Source organism: Corvus moneduloides, chromosome 7, assembly GCF_009650955.1.
Source record: "Corvus moneduloides isolate bCorMon1 chromosome 7, bCorMon1.pri, whole genome shotgun sequence".
NCBI classification, from domain to species: domain Eukaryota; kingdom Metazoa; phylum Chordata; class Aves; order Passeriformes; family Corvidae; genus Corvus; species Corvus moneduloides.
In genome coordinates, this window is record NC_045482.1 from 761,247 (window position 1) to 773,447 (window position 12,201).

A 12,201-nucleotide genomic window follows, 5' to 3' on the forward strand; every position below is an offset into this window, starting at 1 on the left:
GGAAAGGAAAGGAAAGGAAAGGAAAGGAAGAAGGATTCATTCATGCTATGGGGAGCGGAGTTTTGCTCTGAATGCCAGCTGGAGCAGGGAGCACTCCTGGCAGTTCCAGGAGCTGGAATGAGGAGGAGTGGAAGGATGGGTTTGGAGTTAAATATCTGGGATGAGGTCTGGCTCTGCCCTTGGCTTTGCCCCATGCTCCTCCTCACATGGCTCTGGACTGATCCTTTCTGTTCCTGGTTCCTTCTGGGCTCTTCCTCCCTTAAATGTTTGAGGGAAAAGACCATTCCCAAAGTACTCTTCCAAAAGGTGGTGTTATCCCAGTCTTGCTGCTCTTGGAAGCAAAAAGTCCAAAGGAACGCTTTTTAAGACCTCTGACCCCACAGCCTGTCTGGCCTCATGCCCTATGCAACAGCCACCACCAGCCTTTCTCAGTAGCTGGGAGTCAGCTGGGATTTCCCTCCTGGGATTTCCCAGTAAAACTGAGGACAGACACCAAGCTGTCGCACGGTGTCCCTGTCCTCCAGCTGGAATTTGTTTTCCCTTTTTCCGACAAAAGACACCAAGTTGTGAAGGAAGGGGAGAGCTTGATGGATGAAAGGCCTCCCCAGGCCTTCCCGATTTTGGAAAAGGGCTGCCTACTTCTGAGCCTCTCCAGGGATGTTCTGCTGAGGGTTTGCCTTGCCAGAGATACTATCCCAGGAATCGGCTGCCAAGGCCTGGACGGCTTCCACTCCTCCCCTGGGCAGCAGGATGCTAATTGCCCTCTTCTAATGATGTCCACAGGCCGTGGAGCTCATGAGGAGCTGCTCTGGAAGAAGCCACGGCTCCATCCCTTTATTTTAACATGAAGCTCAGGAGATCTGTGTGTTTTAAACAGCCCAAACCAGAGCACACAGAGCAGGGCTGGGGTCTCTGCCCACTTCTTTTGGATATATCTGCTAAACATCTCATCAATTCCTGTTCTTGAAGTTCATACCACAGCACAGCCAACCCAAAAGCATGGAAAGTACAATTTATTTGGAGAGTAAAAAGGGCCTCTGGATCTGCAACTGCTATAAACTCACAGGAGACATTTTTTTTAACAATAAGTGGGAAAGTCTCATTAATTTTGCCTGCCAGTTTCTGAGCTTTTGGGGTATTCCAGCATCTGCCTCTGTGAAGATTAGAAACCCTGTTTCTGTGAAGGCTGGGATCCTTTCCCAGCCATAAAAGACAGAGGTTATTTTTAGTGGAGGGCTGAACTTAGCAGGGTCACGAGAAAATGGGAGATAGACGGGAAATCTCGGTTGAGTGGTTGTTATGGGAAACCACTGGGAGATGAACCTGCACTTATTCCCTAGCTCTGCCTATCCCTGGTCTCCACAGCTTTCCATGGCATGGATTTGGTGTCTGTGGGGAGCTGGGGGGTATTTACCTTGTCCTTGGACTTGCCCACTGGGAGAAGGGATCATCAAAAAGGTCAAGGAATCACGAACCACTGCTGCTCTGTCCCCTTCCTGTCCTTGGAAAGGACTCCCAGACTTCTCCAGTCTGCTTCCAAGAGGAAGCTGATGGGTGCTAAACAGATTTATGGAAGAAAAGAGCACTCCAAACACTCTGATATTGCTGCCTCTGCTCATCCACCATGTTTTCAGCATTTTAAACAGGAGCAGTCCTATTATAGCTGAAAATTCTGCTTTTTCCTCGGGAAGAAAGCTTTGATTTCACTCAAATTAAAATCCCTATGGAATTCTCGCTCTGTCAAGTTAAGAGGAGATGATAAATTTCGAATGGCAGAGTTGGAGATCAAACAGGGCAGCTCCTGGTTCCCTTCACTTGAGAAAGACCTTGAAGGCTGTTCCTGGCACAGCAGACTCTTGGGCACGTGTGAGTGGTCATTGTCACACCCCGAAGGGCCAGGAGGTCACCTGAGGGACACAGTCTGACCACAGCTGCTGAGCTTGGGAGAACCACATCCCGCCTTCCACTCAGGTGGGCCTGCAGGCCCTGGCAGAGGTTACAGCACATCCACAACATTCCGAGCTTCGGCTCTGAGGTGAGAGTTTCTAAAAGCCACGAGCTCTGCCAGGAAACAGCTGCCTTGATTCTCTCTCTGTTTTTTAAGCTCTTTTCCCAGGCATCTCCTCTCGACAGCTGTGCCAACAGGAATCTGCCCTTGGACTACTGTTAGCACCAAGTGTATCCCAGCATGGATGGGAACTGGGATGGTTTGAGTTTCCTTTGACGAAAACGAAGCTGGTGCCGTTGGCTAACGTTGACCATGCTCAAGTGGAATCTCCCAGTTTGGAGGCACAGGCAACACCTCCACTGAGCAATGGAGCGTGGTCCGCATGCCCTGGAGCTGGAAATTCCAGGCAGGCGCTGCCTGGAATATATCCCAGGGAAACGGAGGCATGTCTAATTTGAGTGCTCATCAACCACTCCATGACTGCCCCGGTGGTTGGAGTCTGTGCTGGCTGTGGCTTCTCTTGTTGGAGCTCTATTGTGTGGAACCACCTCCGCATCCTGCCGGGAGCGGTGTCAATGCGGCTGGGAGAGCCTGGCTGCCACCTCTGCCCTTGCTGGGAGCCCCACGGGGCTCTTGCACAACCAGCTGGTCAGCAGAAATCTCTGCCACCACAACACAGACAAACCACATCCATGTCTGTCCACGGCTCCCTCCAGAACTCCTGGATTCCACTTCCAAACTAAAACAAAAAATCCAGTTGGGGTTGTTCAGTGACACCAGTAAAGCCTCGATGTGTCAGTGAGTGGGAATGAGTCCTGCAGGACCAGACAGGGACATTGGGAATGCTCCATGATAGAGGCAAGGACCCCATTGCTTCACAGGCTTTTCCCACTTCTCTTCAAAGCCAAGTTGGGGTCCGATGTATCCGATGCTGTGGCATGGGATAATGTCTGCTTGGGAAAGCTGGGCAATTGTTGGCTGAAGAAAAGAAAAATATCTTTCAGATATTTTATAATCCAAAAAACGTGGTCTCCGATGAGCTTTTTCCAAGCACATTAGTGCTACAGCCATTAATAATCATAGAGCTCAAAGAAGGAAAAAAAAATCAGCTGGAAGAGAGTTGAAAGGGAAACCTATTAAAATAAAAAAAGCAATTTCCCAAAAATATATACAGCTTCATTTCCAATTTTTTTTTCCTAGGGTTTTTTGGGTTTTCTTTCCTTTTTTTTTTTTTTTTTTGAGTTATTTTTCGCTGTAACGAAAACTTTCAGTGACCTAATAGTCCTTTTAAAAGACAGCTGCAGGGAATAAAACGGGGCTGTTTTGTTCCTCTTGCATTGTTCCTAACAGCAGGACCCATTCCTCCTTGTCCTGATTGAATGCTTCCCAGAGTGTCTAGACATGTCACCACCACTGCTGAGGAGCCAGGAGATACCAGGGCTCATCCCAGGAGCTGGAAAGGCCCCTTATCTGTCCTCCTCCCTGTGGAGAGTCTCTCCAAACCCAAGACTCGGGTGAAACCCCAGATTATGAGATTCCTAAAAATATCTTCGGCGTCGTTCATTTTTAGGTGGCGCCGGGGTCATATTTTCCATGTTTTTGGCAGCGGGAAGCTGAGGTTTCTGCAGGAGCGGGGATTTAGAGGGCAGCACCCAGCTGCCTGTGCCTGGTGACCTCGGAGCAGAAGGTCACAGGGTGAGCTGTCCCATCCCTCCCAGCCTCTCACTTTCCTGCAGCCTGGGACAGCTTTCCCTGACTTCCAGGAAGGCTCCACGCGCACGTACTTGGCCCCACTCTCCAGATATTCCCAATATTTACCCTTTATGGGATGTTTCACCCCAGTTTCTGCTGCTCTGTCCGGCTCTCACCTCGCAGCCGCTCCTTGGCATGGCAATTCCTTGGCCTCAGGCCGTCTCCGGCCGGGATGAAGTGCTGGTCCAGTCCCTTCCTTCCTGCCAAAGGTTGTTAGCACATCCATCCCACAGCTCATAGCTCATCTCCAGTCACGCCCTTGGATCCCAGAAATCCCATGTGCTGAGGACAGGAAGGCTCTTGCTGGCAATCCCGAGAGCACTTGGAGCAACAGGAGTGCTTCCCAAGTAAAAAATAGCAGGGATAATAATAGCCCTTATCCCTGCATCCCCCCTCTGAAGCAGCCGGACTTGGCCAGAGCCTGTCAGCTGTCAATTACAATCTGTTTCTGTCCCGCGCTGAGGGATCTGGCCGGGATTCCTGGGATCGGGCTGCTAGCATGACTCATTCCCAGCTGATTGCTCCATGGCTTCAGCCAGGTGCTCCTGGGACTTGGTGTCCTCATCTGGTTTCCATGAGGAATCGAAGCTTCAGGGCAGGAGGGAGAAAGGGAAGGGTGGAGAGCAGCACATCCCTCAGAGTTCTCTGTCCAGGAATTGGCCTGCGTGAGGGCTCAGAGGGTGTTCCAGAGGTAAGGATGGGAAAGGCAGGGATCAAAGTCCTCAGTGTGGGTTTCTGTTGGGCTGAGGGAAAGATGGAGTCACCAAAGCCTCAGGGACCCATCTCAAGGATCCACACGATTTCTCGAAGGATCTCTTGAGGGATTTCTTGTGGACCCAAGAGCCAGAGGAAAGATGAGATGGAGGAACGACATCCATGGCAGGGTCTGGACGATGAGGTTGGCTCTAGAGCTGCAGGATTCACCGTGGGAAGGCACAGACAGGGCTCAGAGCTCTTCCCTTCCTCAGGAAGCACAGGACTGACCAGTAGGGCCTTTTTCAGCCCTGAGGGTGATCCCTGAGGAATGTCCAGGAGCAATAACCTACACCAGGGTCTGTGAGGCCACTGCATGTCCATGTTCACCACGTCCACCTTCCAGAGGCATCACTAACATCCATGGGCTCATCTCCGGTGCAGAAATGTTGCTTCCTGCTGCCTGTGGTCATCTGGACCTGGAAGAGCAGATCCATGAGTATAAAAAGGGAGAGAAAACTTCCTTTAGCACATGAGGGGTGAGAGCAACTCTGGGTGGGAGCTCCATCCCAGGACCCTCCTTCTGGGGGACCAAAGGGGTGAGGAGGGATGTTCTTTCCTTTCCAAGCATGATGGCCCTGGGATCCCAGTCCCAATGGTGTCCACCAAGCTGTGTTTTCCCACACAACCTGGAGCAGAGGGCTTGGAAATGTGGCCCAGGGCAGCTGGGCTCCAGCAGCATCACCAAACCAGAAGTGTTCCCAAACCCTGCGGTAATTCCCAGCTCATGGACAGCCATACAGCTCTTCCAAGGAATGAGTCCTGGATAATCCCACAGGTGGTGGGGGCAGAGAGGCACCACCATTGCACAGGGGATGGAAAATGGGGAAACCTTCCCTGGCACCTCTTCAAACCCAGATCTTCTCATTTTTAGATGCTGCAGGTGACAAACACCAGCTGAGCAAGGAGGGGAGGGGAAGGGAGGGGAAGCACGATCCCCAAAAAGGGGTGGTGCTGGTGTTGGTGTGCAGAAGGCAAAGCTGAAGGTGAACTGAGAGCGCGGTGCAGAGCTCGGGGCAGGCAGGGGAATGAAATGTGGTCCTAATTACTTGCTAACTATCCCACATTTCACAAGTCATTTTAATGGCCCGGATGGATTCCTTTCAAGCTCGGAGCCAGGGCTGGAGCGATAGGGATAAAGTTCTCTCGCAGGGGGACATGTGGTGCCAGAAAGCCCTCTCTGAGAGGAATACTGTTATCTGAAATGACATTAATACATCCTGCTATTCCCTCACGCCGGATCGTGTGCCGGGAAGGGACGGTGCTGTTAAAACGTCGGCATTCAGGCAGTATCTCGGCACAGTAGCTGGTGCTGACGGGTCAGGCAGGCAGCCCTGGGAGTAATCCTTAGTGCCCTGGGCAAACCCAGACCCTTCCCGGGAGCTGGATGTTCCATTGGTGCTCCATCCACCTGTGCTGTGCTTCCAGGTGAACTGGAGAAGAGATGGGTGGCACTGGGTGCTGGTTTGGTCCAGGGGTGCTTTTCCTCTGCTGTAATTCCTCTGTACCCAGAAAAAACGCTGCTCCATGGATAATGGCAGCTCTCACAGGAGATCATTGCTGCTTTTCCATAGCTTCTGGACACCTCACAGCAATTGGAAACAAGCTCTGGAAAGCTCAATAAGAGGCAGCTGCTGAAACTCGCCATGTGCCTTTAAAAAACTGAATATTTTTCCTTCCCCGTGGGTTTTATTGGACTTTAAGTGGGGAGTTGTTAAACCATGTGGATGTTCTCCCATCTTCACCTGCCTAATGAGTGTCTCTGCTCTGATCTTGTGGCTTGACTGCTGAGGAAATAAATCGGAAAGGGGAAAGGAAACCTCGGCTTCGGGTTTTCCTAATTATGGAAAGAAAGCTAAACAAATCCCTTGTTTATCATGCACAGCACTGGTGTATGGGGAAGCAGGTAAAGGTGCGGTGGCCTCTACTGCTCAGTTACCTGGCCTGCTCTGCAGAAAAACTTGCGATTTGGAGCTATTTTCCAAGCAGGACACCAAATTTTTTAGCCCCTGTCACTGCCTGCGTTTCTCACAAGTGAATTCACTCCTGGTGCAACCCCGGGGCTGCAGCAGAGAAGGATTTGGCCCCTGGAAGGCTCCAGGCCAGATGTTGCTGTTCCAATGGCAAAATCAGGAGAACAAGCCGGGTTCCCCGCTGGAATCTCGTTCCATAAAGCGGATGGCTCTGTTCTCTGTTCTGATGTGAGCACATGACACACTGCCAGTGCAGATGAGCTCATATCCCTCTTCCCACTCCCCTCTCCCACTTTTCCACTCCATCTCCTCGGCCTGGCTCAGCTCGTGCCTCCTGGTGCCGTTGGATGAGCTCATGGATGTCGGGAGTGAGCTGTGCTGACACCCCTGCCTGGGCAGCACAGCCCAGCACGCGCTGAATCCACTCCTTCCCGAGCAGCAGCTTTTAACACGTCACGTTTAAAGCTTTACGCTGAATTTCCAAGCCTAAAAGGAGCCGTGGAAGGAGAAGCACCAACTCTTTCTCCATCACGGGACGCTTTGGATGGGAAGTGACCTTTAAAGTTCATGAAGCCACGAGTGGTGTCATGAACCACGAGCCTTCAATCACGTGTTTTAATGCCTCATTTTCCTTGCTCATAAGTGGGAGATAGCAGCATATTTTCAGTCCCAACCTGCCTGAACACTGGGAGCTTTAAAGCAGGGCATGTGTCGCCGTTCCAAGCATGCTGCTCCACGCTGGGCCTTGGCCGGGCTCATTTCCACCTGCTGCTCACTGCAACAGTTATCAGGGATAAATTTGGGTTGTGTTGGGATCCAGCTGACAGGGAACTCGTCTGGGCCCCGCTGAGGGAGTTTGTTGTTTCATTTGGGTCTCCTCATCCATTCCTGAGATCTGGTTGTCGACACTCAGCAGAGGAATGGAGGCAGCTCTTGGCTAGGGAGCAGCACCTTAATTTGGGAGTGGAAACCCACTTAATTTTGGGGAACGTTACCCTGGCTCTCCTCAGGGACACAAGTTTCTATTAAATGACAGTCCATCCTGCACTGCATCATCTCCGTTAAACCCCACAGCTGTGCCAAAGTGCTCCCCTCTTCCCAAATCCCATGGCAGCAGCTTTTCCACCCAGGGCAGCAACATTTATTGCAGCCAAGGAGAAGCACCACATATCTGGCACGCTTCCCAGGGAGCTCCTGTCCCACCCTGGAAATATGTGTCTCCCACCACCTTTCAGAGCTTCAGGCCAAGGCTGTCTCCTTTGCTCACGAGCTTCATCAAGGAGGCAGCAGAATCAGAAAGCTCTCCCGGTGGCCAAGTAGGGACTCCCAAGTGGAAAATTGTAAAATGGCGTGTTCCTTGCCAGACGTGCTGACAGAATGCATGATGATACTGAATCAAACTTCCCCTCAGGACTCTGCCTAGCAGAGGGATCACTTCTGGGGAGAAATAATACCAGTTCGAGGAATGTCCCAGTGAGACAAAACGGATTCTTGTCCAGCTTGGAGCCAAAGTCAGGTGGACGAGTTTGAGTCAGATTTCTCTGCCCAAGATTTCAGTTTTGGAAATCTACTCTCCTATTCCAGACCAAGGAGAGGAAAGCTCTGGGATTCATTTGCCAGAGATTTCTTGCAAAACTACTGAGGAACTTGCCGTGCAGCAAACCAGATGTCCCTGCAGAACTCATGCGTGTGAGGGGTTCCCAAGCCAAATTAAATTGAGATGTTCTCCAAAAGCCCAACCAAAGTGATGGAAAAGGTACCACAAGATGCAACTCAACAGAGTGTGCAGCTTCCAGGCTGATTGCTCCTGCCCAAGCCCAGGGGCTCTTTGCTGAGGGTTCATAAATGCTAATCGGTGAAAAGATTTAAAGATTAACGTCAGATTCGTGGATTTATGGGAGGCTGTGATAGAAATGATGTCTGGGCCTCAGAGAAGACTGAGCAGGAAACAGCCTTCCAACCTCTGATGCTGTTTTCGAGAACAAAGACGTAAACAACAGCGAAAAAAATCCTGTTCTGATGTGGTGTCAGTGTCAAGTTGAATTAAAATTTGACCCAAAGCACCAGCTGAAAGCTGCAGGGGAGAAAAAAAGCCTCTTTCAGATCAATTCTCTTGCTTTACCTAATTTTTTTTAGCATCGTCTCCAGTAAAGATACAATTATCTCACATTCTAAAGAAACTGGGAAGAATTCTTTTTGAAATTAAGAATGGAACAGCTCAGCAATTTGGAAGCATTAAATGCCAGGTATCCAGAACCCCTCTTTAAAAAGCCTTCATGGGAAACAGTTGCATTTTCAGCAAATCTGTTAAGAACAGTGCTTCCCGGAGGAGAAAAAAAGTGTTCCTTCAACGTTTCTCAATCCAGCCTCAGCTCCACCCTCACAGATAACTTGAAGCACTCCATGCCTGATCCAAACACATCCAGGAATTTTGGCATCCGCTCCCAGAGCTGCCTCGCTCCTTTGATCTCGCCCAGAGCAGCGCGGTGGCTCTGCCACCCATTTCCACTCCTGACCTGTGGCAGGAAGCAGCACACTGGGACAGCTTAACCTCATTTTGGGGACCAGTTCTCTGCTGGAAACTCTAGTCTTCTGTTTCCCATGGTTTTGCACTTTGCCTGATTTAGGTGCTTTTCCCACCAAAGTGCCTGAGGAGCCATTGAAAAGTTGATTGACTGTGGAGAAGTATTAAATTTTTTAAAGCTTTATCAGATGCATCCTTGGTTTCTCTGGCATCCCCCTGGCTGGCCACAGGTGTCCAGTTCATCCCATGTCTGGAAGCACTGGTGGCAGAGCAGGGCAGGCCAGGAGCATCCTCCAGGATACCCAGACGTTCAAAGCCTGCTGATTTGCATTTTTAACAGCAATCTCTCCAGCTCAATCTCTCTCCTTCCCCTCCCCACCCCGCTCATTTGATAAAAGTGATTCTGGAAAGCTGGATCAATCATTCCCAGATTTCAAATGCTGGCACCACTCCTCGTGCAGCTGTGAGCACAGCATTTAATCTCTTCACTTTTTTAGGCTGAAGTGGTTGTTGTGTTCTGTGTTTCAGCTTCATGCCTGGCCTCAAGCTCTGAACCTGCAGTGTCCTCATTTCCAAGAGCATCCCGCTCCATCCCTGTGCTTGGCTCATCCCTCTGCAAGGGGCTGACCCAAAATTCCAGGGGCACAACATACTCAAAGTTCAATACTCTACCCAAACCTTCCAAATCTGTGGGGTTATTTTCCCCCTCTGGTTTCAAGCTAGTGGGAAATTCCCTTCGGAGTAAAAGCTGGTTCCTGAGAGTGAAAAAAACGTGGTTGCCCAGCTTGAGGATCAAAGCTTCACATTTTCGTGAAAAATGGGAGTCCAAAAAGCTGAGCTATCCGGACACCCATGGGAGAACTGAGTCCTGAACCACTATCCCTGTCCAGGAAGAGATCTTATCCAGGATTTACCTGATCTGGTAGATCCTCAAATGGCCAAGGGATTGCCTGGGAAAGGTGCCTTTGAATTTGTGTGAATTGTATCAAAGTGAGGTGCTGAGGGATTTTCCAGTGTTGGCTCAAGGAAGGAGACACCCAAACACTCCTTCCATGCTCAAAAGTGTTTTCCCAGGCTGAGACACCACAGGAAAACACCAGCTGTGGGTTTTCTTGTTCTTTTCAACTAATAATTAATCACCTTCCCAGGCATTCAAATCTCCAGCTTGGCTGGAGGGAAAGAACAAGGCCTTTTTGGCAGGAGGTGTAAATCAGCAGAGCCCTGCGCGAAAATAAAGTGCTGATGCTTTAGGGAAAGAAATCCCTGCTTTCCTGAGCTCCTGCAGTGCCATGGGATGCTGTGCTGTTCCACAGAGGCAGCCTTGGGCAAGCCAGGATCAGGGAATCATGGAATGGTTTGGGTTGGAATGGCTTAGGTCGAGGGACCTTAAAGGGAGGGACCTTAAAGAGGGACCTTAAAGCCCATCCCATCTCACCCCCTGCCATGGGCAGGGACACCTTCCACTGTCCCAGGCTGCTCCAAGCCCCAATGTCCAACCTGGCCTGGAACACTTCCAGATGTCTGGGTAGTTCCTGCCTGAGGTTGGTAGAGAGGAACCAGCACATCCTGGAAGCAGCAGAGGTACCTGCTGTGGGATTTTGGGTTGGGATTTGGAAGCTGCTCCTGGCTCTGGCTGGGGAAGCTGCCCTGTGTGGCTGGAGGCTTTGCAACCCCGTGAGGTGCAGAGCAGGGGATGGGTGTTCCTCTCTTGCCTGCCCCTGCTAGAGCAGGTGAGCAGCCCCTTTAGGCTTGGAAGCCTAAAATTTGGGAAAGTGGAGCCAATTCTCCTACCCATCGCTTTCCTGGAAGGTGTCCCACGGCAGGGGGTTGGAATTGAGGTGATTTCCAAGGGCCCTTCCAAGCCAAACCATCCCGTGGTTTTTGCTAAACTGGTTTGAGCATGGACATGGTTTTCCATCGGGGAGGGATATCCCGGGGGGGGATATGGGGTGCACTGGGTTTTCCATTGGTGAGGGATATCCCATGGGGAGGATATGGGATGCACTGGGTTTTCCATCGGGATGGGATATCCCACGGGGATATGGGGTGCACTGGGTTTTCCATTGGTGAGGGATATCCCAGGGGGATATGGGATGCACTGGATTTTCCATCGGGGAAGGATATCCCATGGGGGGGATATGGGATGCACTGGGTTTTCCATCGGGGAGGGATATCCCATGGGGGGGATATGGGGTGCACTGGGTTTTCCATTGGTGAGGGACATCCCAGGGGCGATATGGGATGCACTGGGTTTTCCATTGGTGAGGGATATCCCATGGGGGGGATATGGGATGCACTGGGTTTTCCATTGGTGAGGGATATCCCATGGGGGGGATATGGGATGCACTGGGTTTTCCATTGGTGAGGGATATCCCATGGGGGGGATATGGGGTGCACTGGGTTTTCCATTGGGGAAGGATATCCCATGGGGGGGATATGGGATGCACTGGGTTTTCCATCGGGGAGGGATATCTCATGGGGGGGATATGGGGTGCACTGGGTTTTCCATTGGTGAGGGACATCCCAGGGGCGATATGGGATGCACTGGGTTTTCCATCGGGATGGGATATCCCAGGGGTGATATGGGATGCACTGGGTTTTCCATTGGTGAGGGATATCCCATGGGGGGGATATGGGATGCACTGGGTTTTCCATTGGTGAGGGATATCCCAGGGGCGATATGGGATGCACTGGGTTTTCCATTGGTGAGGGATATCCCATGGGGGGGATATGGGATGCACTGGGTTTTCCATTGGTGAGGGATATCCCATGGGGGGGATATGGGATGCACTGGGTTTTCCATTGGTGAGGGATATCCCATGGGAGGGATATGGGATGCACTGGGTTTTCCATTGGTGAGGGATATCCCATGGGAGGGATATGGGGTGCACTGGGTTTTCCATCGGGGAGGGATATCTCATGGGGGGGATATGGGGTGCACTGGGTTTTCCATTGGTGAGGGATATCCCATGGGGGGGATATGGGATGCACTGGGTTTTCCATTGGTGAGGGATATCCCATGGGGGGGATATGGGATGCACTGGGTTTTCCATCGGGGAGGGATATCCCAGGAGGGATATGGGATGCACTGGGTTTTCCATCGGGGAGGGATATCCCAGGAGGGATATGGGATGCACTGGGTTTTCCATCGGTGAGGGATATCCCAGGAGGGATATGGGATGCACTGGGTTTTCCATCGGGGAGGGATATCCCAGGAGGGATATGGGATGCACGGCTGACCCCCGGCATCT